This window comes from Sinocyclocheilus rhinocerous, unplaced genomic scaffold (assembly GCF_001515625.1).
Source record: "Sinocyclocheilus rhinocerous isolate Xijiao unplaced genomic scaffold, SAMN03320098_v1.1 scaffold558, whole genome shotgun sequence".
NCBI lineage: Eukaryota > Metazoa > Chordata > Actinopteri > Cypriniformes > Cyprinidae > Sinocyclocheilus > Sinocyclocheilus rhinocerous.
This window is the reverse complement of record NW_015634502.1, coordinates 1,243,302-1,251,277: the sequence shown is the minus strand read 5'-3', so window position 1 is coordinate 1,251,277 and position 7,976 is coordinate 1,243,302. Positions and strand designations below refer to the sequence as shown.

At 37.0% G+C, this 7,976-nt stretch overlaps 1 long non-coding RNA gene across 1 annotated transcript in view; it reads right to left on the bottom strand.

Annotated features, from left to right (window-relative positions):
• Window positions 1–556: 556 nt before the first annotated feature.
• Window positions 557–7,976, bottom strand: part of LOC107745839 (uncharacterized) — an 11,133-nt gene continuing 3,713 nt past the window's right edge. The window contains exon 3 of the long non-coding RNA XR_001640633.1: window positions 557–745. This is a non-coding gene — a long non-coding RNA (uncharacterized LOC107745839). The remainder of the gene's footprint in view (window positions 746–7,976) is intronic.

The following is a 7,976-nucleotide window of genomic DNA, read 5'->3' as shown; positions in this document are numbered from 1 at the left end:
CATTGTATTACTTCCACTTAAATTTTTTCATGAAGTTGCAAAGGCAACATTTCTAGCTTTCATTGAATTTTAAGTTTTCTAACATTTATATTTTATTTTAGCTTTACTGCAATTAACAAGAATGATTTGTAATATTTCTATATTTAGTTAATAGTAACAACACTGGTCCGGGGTCGATCTGACTCCTGAAAAAATCATATTGCAGAAAACATAATTAAGACAGCCGCAATTGGTGTGTATACCAATCATATAATCATATGATAAAATTCATTGCATTAATTAACATTTTGTATATGGGGTCCCTAAGACCCTAAATGTAATAATGTAACAGTAATTATTTTGGTTGCAGCATCTTATTAATAGATATAGAGATATAATAGATTGAGAAACATTATAACTCCACCTGATCCTTCAATGATAAGAAAATTTTTCAACCCATTTAAATGGCCTTGGGGTCTCTCAGTCCTAACAGAACACAAGGACTAATAACTCTTATGGCAGACCTATAATATTTTATTTACTACACAGAATGACCCTAAACACAGCTGCTGTCAGATAATGGCATACAGTAAATGTCAAGTTGTGTTTAGAGCTTGAGCCAAGATGTCCGACTTTTGGGAGGTCTGATTCAACATGACACTGAGCATCGAGTGGACTGATTCAGTGGTTCCCAGATCACTGATTCTTGTAAGCTCCACTGTAGATCTTAAGTTGGGAGACTGATGGGAGACTGACACATGCTCAACTGGAGGTGGAAGACACAAAGGCAGGAAAAGCAGAATGAATAAACGAATAAAGCGAGTTAGCGCTCATGATGGAGGACTAAGTACGAGAGCTTTGAAATCCCCCCACACAAAGGGATGTGCTCCAGAGGACACTCTCAATACGCTTCCTTGATCTTTTGGCTTATATAATATAATTAAAGACTTCAAGCAGGCTTTACAGAGACAGGCAGAGCTCGCACAGTCAGGGAAGGGAAAAGGAAAATCCCTTAAGAAGGCCCATATGTGGCTCCAGACCCGTACTGCTTCCTCTGAGTCTCTCTCTCTGCGGAAATCGCTTCGTTATGGTGCTTGAGCACTCACACGTAGGCATGTGATGATACATACGCATGCACGCTCTCACCCACGCTCACACACACACACACACTCCGTAAGCTGGAAAACTGTGACAGCAGAGAGGAAAGCAAAGCACAATTTAGTTTCGAAACTCACAATACACACTCTTTACTGTATATTTGACATCTAACATTTCAATTTCAGTTGTTATCTCACTGATATATATGTGTATTGTACACCGTATGAAAGTGTTTTTATTTAAGAGATACCGTTTTTGGCATGGCATCCCTTGTGTAACAGTAGTAAACGGCTGAGACTTGTGTGTGCAGTGATTGGAAAACTTGGCAGGCAAAGACGCAGATGTGATAATCAACTCTTACGTAACGCTGACACAGTAATGCAACCTCCGAGTCTCCATTTCCCTCCGCTGAACTTAGACCTTACAGCACTATATTCCATCTCCACATGCTGTCAGCCTCCGAGCGCTCCTGAATCAGTATCCGTAGCATTTTGAGAGTGTGGACTCAATCGTCATAACACAAGTCCTCTCTCACACACGCTGATTGACATGAAAGTGACAAACGGAAGAGGAAAGTACAAGCATTCTCTAATTTTAACTGTGAATCACAGGCGTCATTTACAGACTTTTCCGCCATGGATGATTTGTTCCCCACCACTTGAAATAGGTTGGGACTGGATCTATGCAACACAAAAAAAAATCTAATTCTTGGGCATAGGTTTTTATTTTATTAGTGGGTATTACAATGAGATGCAATGGTTCTTGAATTTGTTATTTTTGTTTTTATTATGTTCACTTTGGCACTTCTCAAAGTCAGCAGATATGAAATGCTTTTAAAAGCATCCCCAAAAAATGTCACTGGTAAAACACAGCTTACACTAAATTAGCTAGTAATACTTTTCCCCAGCTTGTAATTAGTTTCATTGAAACCATAAAACAAAATGCTTCCAAATGAGTTCCTATCCAAAATATCCAAGGTAAAAAAATATTACAATTAGACCAACGGCCCATAATTGATCATCTACTGCTGATTTACGTAGTAATGAATTAATAAATAAAATGTCATTCAATAAAATTAAATACATAAAATAAAATACAGACCAGATCTACATATCAATGCACGACTATTTATCAAAGCAAAAAAATTTAATATATTTATGCAATTCATTTTCATGAGCTAATCCATGTTATGACATCACAACACGCGCTTTCTCCACCCAACACTCTTCGAAACTTGTTTACACGCCACAAAGTGACGCTCACACCTCGAACGAAACCGCTTTCCAGTTAAAAGGTTAACATCTGTTTCCATTTTTTACTGACAAACGAGGCTTAAATAATTCAGCTGTATTCCTTTGTAAACTTTTAAATGCCTTGAGAGGCCAGACCGTGGAAACCCTTACCGAACTCCGTGTGGCTCAGGCGAGCGCAAGTTAGCTAGCGCCTGACACGGCTGTGTAGATTAATGTTCAGTGCAGTGAGAAAGGAAGAGGCTGGCTCTGTCCCAGTTCATGCCAGAGGGAACTGGAGTTTATTTTAGTCACTGTAGTTATGCAGAAATAGGAAAGAGGCCTGTGACATGCCAGCAAGCTAAAAGCAATGTTCACATGCTAGCTGCAGCACTGCCGGCACAGATTTGCATTGCATACGAATCTTACATAGCTTGTCTAAATTCGGTCTGAAGTCACAGAGAGGTACTGATAACGCATAAATTTGTATGCTGGTTCTGTTTAAGATGCATGGTGTGCCATTCTACTCCCCATTTACTGTCGATTTTTATGTTCAAAATCTGCTATCTGATTAAAATTGAAGGGACCGTACCAGTGCCGGCCCGTAGGGTTGTGGAGCCCTAGGCAAGATAACGAAAATAGGCCCCACTAGAGTAAAAATTGTCATAGCAATTTAAACATATAACAAGTCTGTCTATGATCATGGGCGTCATTGCATTTATAAAACAAATACTAATACTAAAGCAATAAATATTATGTATAGCAGTCAGAACATCCTTTTTTTCGGCTCCATAAAGATACCGTTTGGATTCCATTTCTACTACAATTTCACTTTAATCTCTCTATCATTCTTTCATTTCAATTCCAAAATCTGAACAAACAAAATCTGAACTGTAACTAGAAAAGTTTTCAGATAAACGTTTTCTTTATTTGCCAGAAATTATAAATAACACTAAGTTTGCTGTGCCTGTTTGTAGATCTGCACAATTTGGCCCCCCAAAAATTTTGTTTTTATATATCAATATGACTACTAATAATTCTGATTATAGTTATAACTAAATAAATCATTAAACAAAGTAATAATTATTGATAATGATTATTATTAATATAGTTTACAGAAAACTGCAGCATGACCTGTTAACATGCAAGAGGTTTATAATTGTTTAGAACGGTCTAAGGATTTATAAATGATTATGATTAAAAATCATTAACAGTAATTTCTTCATTTTTGTCAGAAAATATTATGCATCCATTGAGAGAGAGAGAGAGAGAGTGAGAAACTCCTCTACACTGGCGAAAAAGTTAGAAGTATTATTTTTCAAATTTTTACCCAAAATAAGGTGTAGAGAGTAGCTGTAGCTGTTTCATTCATACTGGTGACCAGAGGGCAGTGCAGTAAAACCATAAGTGAAAAAATCATAAAATGAAATACTCACAAAAACCACGTTGGAGGAAATCCCTAACATGGACAAAGGCATGTGCTATCGCTGCAGTAGCTGAATAAAATGCAGATAGGATGTTTTAACTGATAAAGAATGAAGACCATAAACATACGATTGTGACTAAATGGTGTATCTCTGTTCTTCAAGCCATCACGGGTATTTTTTATATGCATAATGTACAGTATATTTATAATGCAATGCTAATCAACATAGCTTTTATCACTGTATAGAATATTATAAAATGATTTTGCCTCATTCTGTGATATGAAACCACGTCAGATCACAAAAGGAAGTTATTTCAAAAACTCGACTGATGTTATGAAATGAATTTAGAGCAAAAACGTCATTAAATGTTTTTAAACGCACTGTACATCTGGTGTGTCATCTGTATGTGTGTTGAATTAAAAGGGCGCTGCAGATCGATAAGTGTTTGACATCAAAGTACTGCAATAGGATAGGAAAGCATGCAGAGCTGTCCATTAGTATATAGCTCTCGTGGTACTTCAATGTCAAACACCGATCTGTCTGCACCACGCCGCTTCAAGTCAAACACACCTTGAAATTTAATTGACAACCTCGCGGCCGCGGGGCCCCAGGCGAGTACCTGTTGGACGGGCCGGCACTGGACAGTACACGCAAAAATGAAAATTCTGTCATAATTCTGTCACATTACACTCCACACTACAGACAAAAAAAAATGTAATTTTATATAATTTATTGTGAATAATATGTGAGCATGATATTAATGATTATTTACAAATCAGCCAAATTTGTTTTGAATCTCTCTGACAGGTGTTTGTTTTTAATTCTGTATTCTTTTGTGTGTGACATAACTTCAACCACACAGAACACTTTCAGAATATATTGCACTAAAGAAAAAAAAAAAAAAAACTTTTTTTTTTTGTGTTCCAGTCATAAAGGTTTGGTTTGACACGAGGGTCAATAAATGTTCAGGGAACTTTTCCTTTAATGGTGCCATCAGTTTCATTTTAACATTGAAATCTACACCACAACTGTTCCCATGTATCAGATAATTAATAAACTTGCTGATATAACAATGGTTTATCGTTAATTGTTTTCTTTATTGTAATTGTTTTCTTAGTTACTTTGTCTCAGTAAATGTAGTAACTGTTTCAGACTTTCCACAGTTACTGTGCTTCATTGGTCTTGAACTTAACTTTATAAGGTTTCCTGATATGAGGAATTCAATCAAGGGATCTCTTCAATTAAGCCACATCCCCTGCGATCGTGACCCTAAATGCTCTTAGTGACAAACCACAGCAACTACAACACATTCTACTCTGTGTTGTTGTAGCATCTGTGAGAAAAATGAATAAAATATGAAACACTCATAGTACATTTATCTGAAGCCTTTCCTTTTAAATTAGGAACTACTGTAATGGATTAGACGGGTTTGGTCTTCTTAGCGCTTCCCATCTTCAGCAGGCTTTCCACGTGAGGTTTGAGGGTCCATCACTCATGGCCTACGTTTTAGTTAAGCTCATGACTTACGTTATCAATTTAGTCGCAGTGTGATTATTTAAATTATATTTGATGACGGCTCCGTATTGGCAAGAACACAAAGGTTGACTACTATTATTCTTTAGCCAAGTATCAGCAAAGGCCTGGAACGACCATTACCGCTCCTCTCATCTCCTCCATGCTGCCCGTCAATTTATGTGGTGAGAAACTTTTTAAGGAAATAAAAATGGGGTGAAAGAAATTAGGAGTGTCGTGGGAGGCGACTGGGATCTGCGCACATGATTTATGGCATTTTGCTCTTTAAGTTAAGGATGGCAGAGGCCGTTCCGTCAGCAAACAATTCAATCACAGAGCCCTTCACTCCGGACCCTTTGCAGAAGTAATTACCAACCCACCCTGAAGCACACATCCATCTTAAGGCTTTAAAAAGCCACTCATTCTTCATTTATGGAAATCAGCGGCTGCTTCCTTCTCAGTCATATGGTCGGCATCTAAAAATACCTCAGGGGTCATTTGCCATGCTTATTGCAATCAATAAGGATCCATTCCAACACGGACACATTCTTCGCTTCATTTTTTGGTGCTACGGAGAGATATGTTGAGGTAATAAAGGCACATATAAGGGTGCATATCACTTTCAAACATGTCCTTGCAGGGGTTTCAAAGTGCTTAGCTTGCCTGTTTGGTATCGTTCACAGTCCCGTTACTGGCTGACAGAAGCCACAAATCAGTTCTTCTTATAGTATTTTATTAACCAAGCAAATTGTAGTAACACCCTCAATATGACAATGTTTCATTTTAGCACTAAACATATGACAAACTGCCACAAAATTCAACAATTTAATATTTTACATGACACTGTTGCTCGTCACATCAATGCCAAGCAATTTTACCACCTAATGTGGTGGAAGCACAAATGTGCTTATGACATCACAAAATGTCAGACTTGGTTATGTAGAAACAATTAAAAATGATCTCTGACAAATAAAGTTGGTTAAAAGATATCTGTAGTACAGCATTTGCTCATTGCCAAGATAAAAGTGAAAAAAAAAAAATATTATGATTAGAAATGTCAAAATATACACTACCATTAAAATGGTGAGGTTGGTAAGATTTTTTTAAATGTATCTGAACACCTCTTATGATCACCAAAGCTGCATTTATTTAATCAAAAACAGTAAAAACATTATTATTGTGAAATATTATTACAATTTATTTAACATTATATTATATTATATATTTCTAAATATATCTTAAATTGTCATTTATTCTTGTGATGGCAAAGCTGAATTGTCATCAGTCATTACTCCAGTCTTCAGTGTCACATGATCCTTCAGAAATCATTCTAATATGCTCATTTGGTGCTCAAGAAACATTTCTTATTATTATCAATGTTGAAAACAGTTGTGCTGCTTAATATTTTTGTGGAAACTGTAATAGATTTTTCAATGGTCAGGATTCTTTGAAGAATATAAGTTCAAAAGAACAGCATTTATTTCTTTTGTAACATTATAAATGTCTTAACTGTCACTTCTGATCAATGTAATGCATCCTTGCTGAATAAAAGTATTAACTTCCTTACAAAAAAATGTACTGACCCCAAATGGTTGTGTATTTTAAACAAATTTTTTCACCACTGATGACAACTGCAACATCCGCACAACAAACCACCAATAACAGCAAATTCTAGTGCGTGATCACACCTCATTGTAACACACACTAATGGAATTAAAATTCTAAGACAATTGGATATCCATCCTCTGCAATCAATACACACCTTCCACAAGGGACAAATTCAGCCATTGCAAAAACTCCCCAACGTCCACACCATAAAAGACACCTGACTCAGCTTAACTCAGAGGTTATCGTTAGAACTAACCTAACCCTGTCTCAATCCCCTTGTGCAAGAAACACATCCCTTTGCCCTATTCTTGTTCTGCTTTTGGACAGTGTGTATTGGGCTCCCTGCAGGAGTGTGCGATCTCTTGGGAATTTGTTTCTAAACACCGTTCTCTGTCCAGAGTCTCCAGGGAAGAGAGTGCTAAACCCAGTTATGTGGAAAGAGCTGTATTTAGCATTAGTGGTCGACCGATATATCGCTAAGGCCGATATTTGGCATATTTTAAATATCGGTATCGGCCGATAAGTTTTCCTGTTTGGCCGATGCGTTCGAGGTGGGACTTTTATTTTGACAGCGTGCCGGACTGTGCTCACATTCTCCCTCTTGTTCGCCGTCGTCGTTAACAGTTGTCTAATACGGATAGAAGTCTGTCTAATAATCCGATAGAACTGTTAAACAAAGGAATTAAAATGCATACAAAAAGTATTATAACGATTGCTTTTATATTATTAGTAATAGAAAGGCAAACATTATACTTAATACTTTCTCGTTTGCCATCAGCATTCAGCAAATACGCATTTATATCATTTAAACAAATCTTTGAATGACTAATTAACACTTAATTTCACAAACCTTGCAAACTAAGTCGGATCCAGTTTAGAGATCTTGAGAAGTGTGCATGTGACTTGCATGATCGCGTGTTCTCTGCGTGACGGTCGGTCCGTGCGAACTGAATGCGGACAGGTGGAGAGTTCAGCTTCACTGGAGACGCGTGATCGACAAACCTTATACTTGTGATTTTAAATTATGCTGCACTTTATGCATTTGCTCACTGCCATATTCATGTCATTTCCACTGTGTGCTGTATGTAAAATGAGTGTTACCTTGGCTTTATTTGAAAAAATA